Raw genomic sequence first — 13,302 nt, 5'->3', positions numbered from 1 at the left:
AGACCAGAGCGATGTAATCACAACGCCACCTGTCTCAGGAACTGCACAGAACCTCTGTTCTGTGTTGGAGGGCAGGTTCCATAAAGAGAACCTGTCACCCCCAAACTATCACATAGGGGATTTGAATACCCTATGTGATAGGAATAAAATTAATTGGAAAAGAAAAAGTAAATAATAAAAAAAATTAGAAGTTATAAAAAAAAAATAAAAAAATAAGTGACAAAGTAAAAAAAAAAAATGTAAAACCAACCCTGCCATCTTCATGCAAACAAACGCACGTGTAGGACATTGTGTGTGCGTTGAGTGCTGCCGCTATTCCACTTTATGCCATATTGTGGTAGCCAGGCAGCAGAACTCTCCTATACACACACAATGTTTATGAAAGGGTAAGTTCACTTTCCCAGTTAATATGGGAAAATGCAATTACCCGATCATATCTGGCCCAGTCTCTCCCAACCCCCCCCCCTTACCTTTAGGCGAATAGATTGATTAGGGGAGTACTTGCCCAAATGCTCCGATACCTTACCAAATACCGGAACATCCGGTCGGAGTAAGATTTTCTCTGACCGGCAGTGCCGTAGCGGAACATGGAGCCGGCTTCCTGTGCAATCAGGAGGCGGGGCAGTGCTTAATGACACACCTCCCGGTTTCCTGATTGGCCAGGAAGCCAGCTCCTTACCGAAGGCCTGGGAAGCCGCTTTCCTGGCCAAACACAATGAAGCCGGCCAAACAACATGGAGTCGGCTTCCTTTGCAATCGGGAAGCCAGGTATCATGCCATTACCCGCTGCCCGGCTTCCTAATTGCCCAGGAAGCCTGCTCCATGCCAACGGAAGCACCAATACTCTGTATTAGCGAGTACCGAAAGCACAAGAACGGTACTCGTACTCTATACCAAAAAAACGGTATTGGTGCATCCCTATTTTTTAATAAAACTATATTTTTGGATTGGGACAAGTAGATTGTCATGAGGGACAAGTAGATTCGGCCCCCGCTTTAGCCCTTGGACAAGTTTTTTTTTTATTTTTATTCCACACCCCTGATAGATACTCTTGAAGTACACAAGATCAAACAGTGTGCATGGAGGAATCTCCCCTGAGGGTTATGGTAATCTGACAGCTGGTGTCTGTGGCTGTTAGAATACCTGAACATCAACTGCAGTCACTGTTCAGCTAAACATTTTCCACCCAGCTCCTTTGATTTTTCAATCAAAGTTTGTTGCATTCAGAAGCCAGTCTGTCCAATCCAGGAGCCAGCAGGATTTTTTTTTTTGTAGCAGCCAGCCCCATTGACAACTAGAGAAAACCTCAAAAGTTGGGTGCTAGCTGTAATTTTTAAGGAGCATTGACTACCTGATCCTGGGATTTGTCCAGCCCTGGCTTAGGGATATTTGAACTTGAAACACCTAGTTCTGCTCTTCTAGCACAGGTTTCTTCAACAAGCATCAATATCATAGTCTACTCACCCAAGACAGCTGTGACTCCATATTGGACAGCAAGGGATCCATGAGGCAAGGAATAGGGGTAGAACCAAATACAACACCTTGATTGCATTATCTGCAGAATCGCTTTGTGCTGAGAACCTTTTTAAAAACATGAATTTATCTTCAAGACTAAGGATTATTCATAAATACAACCTGCAGAGTGATCACATTCCCTTTCATTAAAGAATATATACCCGCTAGCCACAATCATTCTGGAGCATCTAAGCCATGAAGAAACCAAACCACAATCAGATAATTAACACACAATCCTCTTTACGATCAGTAAGCCTCTTATATTGAGAAGCATAAGCCTCTTGACTTCTTACCAGTGCAATAAAGAAATGGACTAGTGAAACTTGGAACCTTACAATGTCTGTGCTTTTTGGCAAGCTGCCCCCTCCCATAAGTCCAAAGTATATGCACTTATGAAATAGGTTTTAATGGTTCGTTTCTGTGGGTGATATTTATGAAAGATGAAGTCCAGAAAAGAGAAGTAGCCTATTTAGCATTCTCAGCTCCATTTATTAGTCTCTGCTTCATAATACTGGCTATATTTGTCTGAGTCACTCCTAAGGTCTGACGTGTCTCTGCCAGAGAGTCCAACGCTGAACTCCAGACATGTTTTAAAGCCAAGAAAAAATAATAATATAGACACTGCACTGAGTGTGTAAATTATTATTAAAAAGCTGTGTGTTGTATGTGGAGGGTGGCTGCAAAGTATAAAAATCTTACCTTGCAGCATGAGGTCTCCAACACATAACACCCAGCTTCATTGCACTGAGGGATGCGGGAGGGATGCGACCCGAGCAGTGAAGGGCTCCACTCACATACCTGCCCCTTCTTGTTACTTGCCCATTCACAAAATGCCTTGTATATTTCTCAAAGGATCCAAGATATTCTGTGATTGGAAGAGGAGAGATGACGTCACATCCCTTGCTCTCTCCTTCTCCAATCACAGAACACCTTGTATTCTTTAAGAAACATATACAATATTTTGTGACTGGGCAAGTAGCAAGATGGGCCATGAATATGACTGGAGCCTTTCATTGCCCCACATCCCTCCTCGTCACATCCATACTCGTAGTGTCTAGAAGCTGAGAGGTATGTGTAGGAGCTGGCATTTTGCAAGGTAAGATTTTTATACTTTGTGGGGTACAATTAATGTTGAAGGTCATAGCTTTCTCTTAATCATCTATTAGGGAAATAGTCTTTGTAGGGCCCACTCACACAAGCAGATCTGTTACTCATTGTATGAGTGCACATTAACATACATTGGGTTAAAGGAGTCCATTCTTTAGAGAGACAGGGTGACAGTCATGTTCGTATATTACACAGACAAGTTCCGATTTCTACTTGGTAGTGCTGTACACTGGTTGTGCTTTACTGTACCTCTTCCTCAGTGCAAGTCAACCATAAAGGTCCATACACCTGAAAATAAAGCACTTCCAATGGGGCAAAGAAGTTTACATTAGAAAGTTGTAAATGAGGGAGGCTGACTAACTTTACTCTCACAGACAGAGAAGAACCTACAACGCTGTATAGAATACAATAAAAGGAAATTCTTAGTTATACTAATTGGTAATGGTAGTTCTAGGAATCTTCCAGGACAGCTAGGTGAACTAGGAACACTGTCCTGGAAGATGATGGCGGAAACATGGGTTAGTATGTAATGAAAAATTTAATCACATCAAAAACTACTTAAAGGTGAACATTACAACAATAATACGGAATGTGTTATACTCAACAATGTTACTTTAGTCTTACAGCTATTGTGAGGCAGGCGGATTATGTTGGTGTGGACGTTCCCTTGCTACGAACCTCAGCACTTCCTTAAAAATTCAAAGGCATTCTGTGGCCAGCAGGAAGATGTAATCCTGCCAGCATATCCTAGGTCTCTTTCTCCTTCTATTTAGAAAAATTTGGCAATGATTCTGAGGAGGCCTCCCAAGAGGACACCCCACCTTAATGCTCAAACTATCTTCACTGACACCTTTGGATTTAAAAGTGCAGAATCTAATGTCTACTAAACTCCTCACCCCACCATGGAAAGCAGGCCCTCTAATCCAGTCGAGAATTTGTTTTCACATCTACAACCTTGTTCCTTCATTGTCGTCCATACTTCATGACCACATGGTATGAGGACAAACATTGACTGGAAAATTGCAAGCCACGTTCAAAACTGGATTATCCTCCTCCTCTGCCATGGACCAGTAGGGTGTCTGAGATTACCAAACAGATTGGTTGGGTGGTTGCAGTTCTCCAAACTGACTTCCATTACCTTTGACCAGGATGTTGAGACACCAAATCACTCCAAGAAGGCAACATTTCCCTAATTAGCTGAAAGAAGCACTCAAATGATTTCTGAAATTGTACAACGGACGCACTCAAAAGGAGTTCACTTTATTAAACACCAAATCCTCTCTAAGCAGCAAACATTTAATTACAATTTACAAAAATCCTCAGTTAAACCCATCACATCCATTATTACAAATATGGAGGCTCCGGATTATGAAGGTATTATTATTATACAGGATTTATAAACAGTTTGCGCAGCACTTTACAATATAAGGAAGACATTACAATTACAATACAATTCAAGACAAGATGGTAAGGAGGGTCCTGCCCCTGAGGGCTTACAATCTAAAAGGGAGGGGGAAGTGATACATGAGGAGGTAGCTGTGTGGGGATGAATTGTTTGACAAAACGGTATTGGAGGCCATATATTCATTTGAACAGTCTAAACAAATACCACTGAAATACTGGCTAAAATATTTATATATAGAAAGAAAAAATACTGTATATAGAATTCCTAGAGTGTAAGGAAGCACAAAAGTATTCAAGTGCATATGCTCCGAGTCACATACTGTTCCTGGTATTTATAAGCAGAGTCACACCGTGCCTCCAGGAATGAACGGAACATTTCCTCACAGTTAGGCCTGGTTCACACCTTTACGTTTTGTCGCGCGTTCAACGCTCTACGGACGCTCTACAAAACGCTCAAACATGAAAATCCCATTGTTTTCTATGGGTATGGTTCACACCTTGCCGTATTTCAGCCCGTCTGAATGCGCTACAAAACGGCCTACGCCTGAAAAGGTACATGAGCTTCTTTGCGGCGTTTGTCGCGCGCTTCCATTGGGATACAGCCAAGTAGCACTCGGAAATGCGCGTTTGCCGCGCAAATTTTTTACCGCGGATCGCGGTAGAAACGCGCGACAAGCGCGCATATTCGATACGCCTAGGTGTGAACAGAGCCTTACAGTGTTTGTAGAACAGAGCTGCTCCGTATCTTCATTGTTACTTCCCACAACCTAGCAGCATTCTTCCTGTGAATCTTACAGCCTAACAAGATTTTGAATAACAAAGTCAGTAACATATTTAACAGACAGTGTTACTGGATAGTAATGCACCTTGGTGTAACCATGGTAGGACTGGCTAGCATGCAACGGGAGTCATATTTCTGGTCATATGTCTTTTAGTAATATGAGGGTCAAAGCTGGAGGGTGACATGGACTCCTTCAGTGCTGCACAGCAGTGAGCAGTCACTGTTCAGACTTCACAAAGTAATTTATTTAATGTCTACAGTTTATCAGAATACAGCCAGTAAACTATTAGTCTATGATTACATACACTGAGTGGCCAGATTATTATGACCACCCAATCAGTACTTCGTTGGGCCACGAGATGACTCCACGAGAGGACTTCGTTGGGCCGCCTCGTGACTCCACGAGATGTTGAAAGGTGATGCGAGGAATCTGACGCTGCACTGTTGCCCTTCTGTTGTCTTGTACCAGTCTTGCCACTCTCCGTTCTGCCCTAACATTGACTAGTCGCTGACGGCCACAATTCGCACGTTCAGACCCAGATTTTCGGCTGACAGTCCAGTCTTTAAACACTTTAACAACAGCTGCTCTTGAACATTTAACGAATTCTGCCGTTTTGCTGATACTCGCTCCATGGCTTGAGCGGCAACAATCATCCCACGTTCAAAGGCTGTTAAAATCGCGTTGTTTACACATATCTTCAGAAAAAAAAAATCACTTCTACTGTCGTGGTAAACAACCTGCTTCCCTATTTATAATGGTCTGGCCCTCTAGCAACTTCAGCGCCACATTTGATTTGCCATGTGCTGTAATGCATTTACATTATGCGTCGAGATGCATTTTTTATGCGTTAATACAGGTTTTCAGGAATCATTTTTTTTTGGTTTGCCCATTCCTGCATGGATATTATGGCTGTGGACTTTGGAAAGGATCTACTATGTCTTGTGCCAAGAAATCTGATAACATCGGCATTTGAACATCTTTTTGCAGCTGCCTCTGTCTTTATTTATCAGGAAGAGACCAGGCAACAAAAGATGGGCACATTGCCTGAGGAAGGGGTCCTGTGAGGCTCCGAAATGTTGCATTCACGTCATGCTAAAAGGAATACGAATAAAGATGACATTTCGAAGCAAAATGGTGTGCGGGTAACATATCTTCTAGAAAGGCAACAAAAGAGGCGCAGATACTGGATTTAATAGCGTAGAAAGGGCAGTTTTCAGGTCATGTATAATGGACCTCAGAGAACATAACGATAAATTCTTCTCATAAACACCCAAATGTTTATAAAAAGGGGGATTTCCGATGATCAAACTGCCAAAGATCGACACTGTCACTTTGTATGGAGATGCCTAATTTTCCAAAACACAGCACAACTCTGCTAATAGATATGAATGGCACCATGACATATACAGTAATCCTTCCTAACAGGGACATAGACAGCAATAAAAACCTGGCAGGTTTTCTTATCCCTCTCCACTTCGTCCAGAACTAAGAAGAAAAAACTTCAGTTGCACTTCAAAGAAGAAATCTGGGAATTTTAAACATATTCCCTTGCAGTGAGGCCACCCCTTCACTGCAAAGGGTTAAGTGCTCATATTTCACTAACGGATGGAATGAAGCAAATATACTCACCTAATCCTTGGTCCCGCCAGGCTGCTAGATCGGTCCCTGCAGCCTTTTATCCCCTGGGCTCCGCAGCCTAAGGACTGCTGACACATCTAACGCAGGATCCATTGACTTCCATTAGATGTGAGAACGCAGAGGGACATACAAACAGCCAAAGCGTATGGCGAGAGAGGTGAGCGCGGACCTCTGTGGGGACTAGGATCAGCTAAGTATATCTGCTTTATCGGAGCCCCCTTGACAAAAGGAGTAATTACCCATTGCAATGCAGGGAAAGCCCCACTGCAGGGGAAAGCTTTTGGAATACCCAGAGTTCTTCTTTAAGAACAAGTCAGTACTGTAGGCTCCATATTTCTATGCCCACAGATTCCCTATACAAGATTTGCTGCCTAAAAGGCTAGTTAAATCCTTTTTGTCTAGGTGCTAAAAAAAAGTTAGTCTCATCTGAGGCAGCTGGCTGCTACTCTGGTCTGAAAGCCTCTTTCTCTTCTCCTCTGCTCCAACGAAGGTATGACCCTCGGTGTCCTCACATCTTAAACACTATGTATAGAATGTGATTCACTGGATCTTAGACCACTGCAGGCGGGGGTGTGGAGGATCACTAACCAGCCGAGAATCGTACGAGTCTCGGCGGGTTTTCAAGCCTGCTTGTTCGACGGAAGACGTGCGACCGTACAGTAGAAACTTCCATACACTGTGCAAATCTCGTACGATCGCGGGATTTCCTGCGATTCTCGTACGAGAATCGTACAGTGTATGGGCACCTTAAGAGCCAGCTGGCTCATGGGTTCAGGTGCGTATATACAGAGTTTCTTTTAGCACCTAGACGAAGATGAGCACTCAACCCTTGCAGTGAGGGGATAACCCCCCCCCCCACTGCAAGGGTTAAAAAAAAAATGTACCCAGGGTTCTGCTTTATCATTTTTTTTTAGTAGCCAGCTCCATTGACAACTAGAGGTGCCAGCTGTCATTTTTAGAAGTTACATTGGCTACCCAGCTCCTGGTATGGGGAATTTTAGAGCCCTGCTCTGAAAATACAGAATGTGTTAAACACAGAAAGGTTTTATTTAGATATGTTTATTAGCAAGTTGATGGGGACAGGGGAGAGAAAAAACAAGGGAAGTCAAAATATAAGCAGAATAAATTCAGTACTATTACCTACACAAGTATAACCCGGATAGTTTGGGACATGGAAATCCGGTTATCACACATGAGCAAACCAAAAGGCAAAAATGAAATCTTAGTGAGGAACCACCCCTCTGATCTGTAACTGACAGAAATGAGTCACTCTGTCTACGTTACCAAGAGGAAGTGAGTTTTCAAGCAGCAACAGTTTCTCCATGCAGTCCATCACAAGGCCCATACAATGAACGTCTAAATGTTAACACACCCAAATTTGTTACAGATACGTTCAAACATTCAAAAGATTCCAACTGTGCCTGAGCACGTTTAGTCATCTTTCCGAACAAAGTAAAAAAAAAATAAAAAAATGAATGAATATAGTGATTTTAAATACAAAACGGGCAGTCAGGTTGATAAGACAGTAAAAATGGAAATGTAACATTTAAAATATATACATTATATTATATGAATGGACGGGTAGAGGCGGTTTTTTACACTACTCTCACTCGTAAAAATAGAACTATGGCCTACAGTAGAAAAAAAAAAAAAGTGCTGCACTTAATTACATGTGCAAGTCCCACAACTATCTGCCAGTAAGGCCCCATTCACACTTCGCATACACTTGTGGTGCATGTGATCACATGTTGCTTCTGTGCCTGTCTGAAATGGGCTGATGTGTCACAAACACAGGGCAGCTGCACACGCAACAAACATGGCAAAGAAGCTTTGCGCATTTTTATTGACCACACATTTGTGCATGTTATACCAGCCGTGTTTGGGGTGCCATTAACAACCAACAATGAATGCGTTGCATGAAAGCTTGCGTTCGCACAATGACAATGTGTGAAAGGGGCCTAAAGTCACCTAATGCAGCTTCTGGGGATAGTGTGGCAACAATACTGCAGTGTTCCTGCATTCAGAGCAGAGTTGCTACTCACATGTTGGCTGTACCTGCTTGCATAACAGTAGGATAGTTAAATGTTGCAGGGGTATGGCTAGCAGCATTGCCACTCCTGATTCACAAGCCTGTATCTGGTCAGCACGTGACCACACTGAGGCTATGTTTATACCATGTCTGGAGCAGAATTGCAAATGCAGTGCAGTGCGTTTTGCTGCATTTTTAACCACGATTGTGCTGCGTTTCTTTTTTGTTTTCTTTTTAGCTTAAAATGGGCTTAGAGGTGCAGTCCAGTGCGTGTGCATGCATTTGTATGTGTTCCAGACCAGAGAAAATAAGACGAGCAGTATTTGTTTGTCTGGTCAGGAATGGACTGCGCTGGTGTGAACAGAGCCCAGAAATAGCGTAGGGTTGCATTGGGATGCTTTCTTGGTCCGGGAACAAACTGTTTTCGTCCGGACATGGTGTGAACAAGCCCTTAGTCCTGATAACCACTGTTGCTGAAAACCTCACACTATGAGCTGCAGTGTCTGGGAGGGGGAGCATGTGAAACACAAATGAAGAAGGATTTGACTCACTCAGGGAAAGGAAATGTTTTGCTTACTTTAGCAGGTTTGTACATTACATAATGACTGGATTTGGTACTGGTTTAGACTGTCATACAGGAGCCGTCATTTGTACTTTAGTAAAGACTCCTACATGACATGACAATAAAGAAGGGTCTGTTTAACTTAAATCAACAGAGAGAAAACTGGCATGCATGCATTATGTAGGTGATCCTGCCCACTGTGTCTGCCAGATACAGGACAGGCCTGTTAAAGTATACTAGATAAGTGGCAGAAAGCCACAACATTTCAGAACATGAGAGCCAAGCTGGTCATACACTCATTGATTTTACCAACTATTGGAATAGGACAGCCGGCACCAGCCAGAACACAAACAGTAGCTGCAGCTTATTGGCCAAATGTTTTCTGCATGGCTCCTTTAACAAAAGTTGACTGAAGTGACACAAACTGAATCTGCTAGCATTCTAACAGTGTATGGCTGGCCTTACATATAGTTACATAGTTAGTCAGGTTGAAAAAAAAAGACACAAGTCCATCGAGTCCAACCTATAGAGAAAAAAAAAAAGAAGATGAAGAAGAAAAGCCTAAACAGAATACTATGCCCTCAATTACCCAATGCCTTAGACTTGCAAATGTACCCACATCCAAACTTAGGGACCAAATCCTAGTCTGGTCTAACCAAGAAAACATCAACTGATCCACCTACATCTGGGCCAAACTGGGGCTACAGGATTGTCCTACCGATACAGGACAGTAGAGAGGTACTGTATGTGCTAATGACTGCAACGTCTGATAAGAAACTATGAACTAGGATTTGTATTTGTTTGAGTAAACCTAGTGAGCGGTGGACAATGACTGGGCTGTGTTTCCGGTAATGAAATGGGATAGCCGTTATACGTTGATGCACATCATCTCAGCTAGTATGACCTGTTTCAAGTCATTAACCTTACTTGTCTTTCCTCCCTATAGAAGGGAAAGAAGACCATTCTTTCATTGGGGCAGGAATACATTCGATGTATTGTGCAACGCGGCAGCATAACAAACCATCTCATTGTGATAACAACAGAATCATACAATGCACAATGTCACCTTTGAGTATTATTATTTATTACAGGTATTTATATAGCGCCGTCAATACACGCAGCGCTTTACATAGTTGCACATTCACATCAGTCCCTGCCTCAAGGAGCTGACAATCCAAGGTCCATATCTTAGATGCATACATACAGGGCCTATTTAGACAGGAGCCAATTATCCTACCAGCATGTCTTTGGAGACACACAGCATTAAAGGAGAACTATTAGGAGGGTAAAATATACTCTTCCCAACAGTTTGAGCCAGCGTGCGACACTGCAGCTGTGATACATCGGCTCTATAAATCGATAACTGGGTAGCCCCACTGCAAGGGTCAAGATTTTATTTGTCCGAAGTTCTTCTTTAACCCTTGCAGCGGGGCTTCTCCTGCTCTGCACCTTTTTTTTTTGTTTGCCTGCACTTCTTCAAATGTCTCTGCAAATAAAAGTATTTTCAGAAAAGGAGCCTTAACCCCTAAACTGCAAAAGAGCATATTTAAAGTTACTCCTAAAAGTTATGCACAGAGGCACATAATACACCAACGTTATCTTAGCGTGACCAAGGAATTTCGGGTATGCGATTGCACAAGAGGCAGAAATAGCATTCCCTATAAGTCTTTGCTGTTTAGTGTGAAGTATTGTCATGCTGAAGACTTGGAAACACCAACAGTGTCCATTTAAACTGCACATAGTGGCTCCAGTGTTGTTTCGGACTTCCTTCTAGGATTTTACACACAGGAATAAGTACACATTTGTATCAAGATAAATCAAGAAACTACAACATCCAGCATGCTTTGCTGTAGACAGCAGAGTCCTAAACATAGAAATAGGACACATCACAGTTACAATATATAATATAACTTCCATTGTAAGTGATTTAATCAGCATTTAAAAAACATTTTAGCTTAACGTCACTAATTTTATAATATATATATATATATATGTGTGTGTGTGTGTGTGTGTGTGTGTGTGTGTGTGTGTGTGTGTGTGTGTGGGTGTGTGTGTGTGTGTGTGTGTGTGTGTGTGTATGTATGTATGTATGTATGTATGTATGTATGTATGTATGTATGTATGTATGTATGTATGTATATATATATATATATATTCCAGGACACAAACAACTTAAGAGGCAGAATGGCACAATTAATAATATATCAATTTCCTACCACTTTAGATACATTACCACTCTTGCTCTCAGTCTGCCTTCCGACATTATCAGTAATAGACGGAAACAAAAAGCATCAGATTTTTGGGTGGACATTAGATGGATCTTTAAAGTAAACTTGTCATGAAAGAAATACAAGGGTTGCCATTCTGAATTCCTTGTGAAAAAGCAAGCTGTCTGGCTGTAATGTTAATGTGAAGAGAGACAAAACAGACAAGGATTCCCAAACGCTTGCCTTGAGTGTGACAAAACACTCCCATTCATTTCTATGGCCCCTGTTCACACAAAGTTTCCCATTGAAGTCTATGGGACTAAAAAGCGCTGTAATCCAGCAGATGTCAATAGCCTGCTTGTGACACAACACTTAGGAGCCATTGAAATGAAAAGGATTCCTTGTCTGGAGTGTTCTGTCACACTTACCTTTAAAAAGGAGAACTATGGAGGTCAGTGAATTACACTCATCCCCAAAACTGTCCCACATCAACTCTTTAGATCGGTAAGTGAGCGAAAACGTACCGCTGCTCGCTGAGTTCCCGATCCTCTCCCTGCAGAGAGCGCTGACCCCAGCTAAAACTATTGAAGTGGAAAGGTGACACTAGAGGTCTAATAGACCCCTAATATCACCTTAAAGAGAACCCGTCATATTCAATGTGCTATCACACAGGGGTCTTGTGAGGCCCCCCATGTGATTGCAATGAAGTTAAAAAGATAAAAAAGTTAAATTAAATTAAAAAAATAAAATGTAAAGTCCCCTGACCCCGAGACACGCGCATACTAATGGAAACACAAGTCGAGTGCACTTAGGTATGAGAATGACGATGGTGCTGCATGTCAGGTATCGCCATATGCGCCAGAGTGAGAGCAATGATTCTCCGGACAATATTCATGGCTAACTCCAGTGATGACTGGACATAAATATTATTATACATACAGTATATAGAATTGTATTTTTTGTCAAATTTTTGTGTTATTTTAAAAAAAATGGTTATTTTATTATACAGATGTTCCTCACTTACCGACTTACCTGTTTTGCGACCACTCGCACTTACGACGGACCGCCGATCGACCTCCGACCGTCAGCGTCAGTGCGACGGGTCACCGGCGGAAGAGACATCCCCCGATCTTCACTGCAGGTCTCGGTAAGTATTTCCATTGCCGGATGTACAGTACACTGTTCGGTACTGTACATCGGCAACGCTATACAGTACTGTACTAATGCAGTATAGTACTGTATAGAGTTCCTCACTTAACGACCAATCCGTTTAACGACCTGGTCGTAGGAACGGAACTCGGTCGTTAAGTGAGGAATACCTGTAGTGGCTTGGAGTTTTTCAATTCATATTATTTTAAATCCATGAAACTAATTAAAATGTCTAATACAATACAAACGGCTATTAAAAATATAAATAAAAAAAAAAGGTGGGAAGTCACTTTCAGCCTGACAAATTCTGCTGCAGGAATTCATTTCAGTGGCACCCCAAACGTGCCTCCCGTCCGCAGTGTGATCGCCTGCACTGAAATGTGCGGTGCAATTGCAAAAAATTGTGCATGCAGTTCTATTCTGAAGTAAACTTTATGTTTGTAACACTGCATTTGTGTATTTTATTTTATCCGATTAATCTACAAAATACAATTTAAAAAAATCGCCCAACTAATCGATTATGATAATAATCGTTAGTTGCATCCCTAGTGCTTACACAAGTCTGGCGTATACCTGTGCACAGCCACTGAATTCTATGGGAGGCTGTATGTGTCATCTGTGGCTCCCTGTCTGGGGAAATATACCAGATTTTATGTTGTACAGCCAGTGTTGGTAGTGTACATGAGACCTAAAGCAACCTACCATTGGTATGAACATTGGTAGGATTGGTGGCGAGTTATGTTGATCTGTTTAGTTGCTTTGCTGGTTATAGTGCCTGAAATTGTTGAGTATATGGTCAGCAGAATGGGAAATGCAGTGTTCTGACATCTGAGTGGGTGTGGGCCCCATTGTGTGACATCTTCTACATTCCCCCTCCCTAAGGCCAAGCTGTCCTAGCAGTTTTCAGTT

At 42.1% G+C, this 13,302-nt stretch overlaps 1 long non-coding RNA gene across 1 annotated transcript in view; it reads right to left on the bottom strand.

The window, feature by feature from the left end:
• Positions 1-11,782: 11,782 nt before the first annotated feature.
• The window catches only part of LOC108790737, a 6,996-nt gene continuing 5,476 nt past the window's right edge, over positions 11,783-13,302 (bottom strand). The window contains exon 4 of the long non-coding RNA XR_001941461.1: positions 11,783-11,793. This is a non-coding gene — a long non-coding RNA (uncharacterized LOC108790737). The remainder of the gene's footprint in view (positions 11,794-13,302) is intronic.

This window comes from Nanorana parkeri, unplaced genomic scaffold (assembly GCF_000935625.1).
Source record: "Nanorana parkeri isolate BGI_ZX_2015 unplaced genomic scaffold, ASM93562v1 scaffold498, whole genome shotgun sequence".
NCBI classification, from domain to species: domain Eukaryota; kingdom Metazoa; phylum Chordata; class Amphibia; order Anura; family Dicroglossidae; genus Nanorana; species Nanorana parkeri.
The sequence above is the reverse complement of the archived record's forward strand: the minus strand, read 5'-3'. Positions and strand labels throughout refer to the sequence as shown.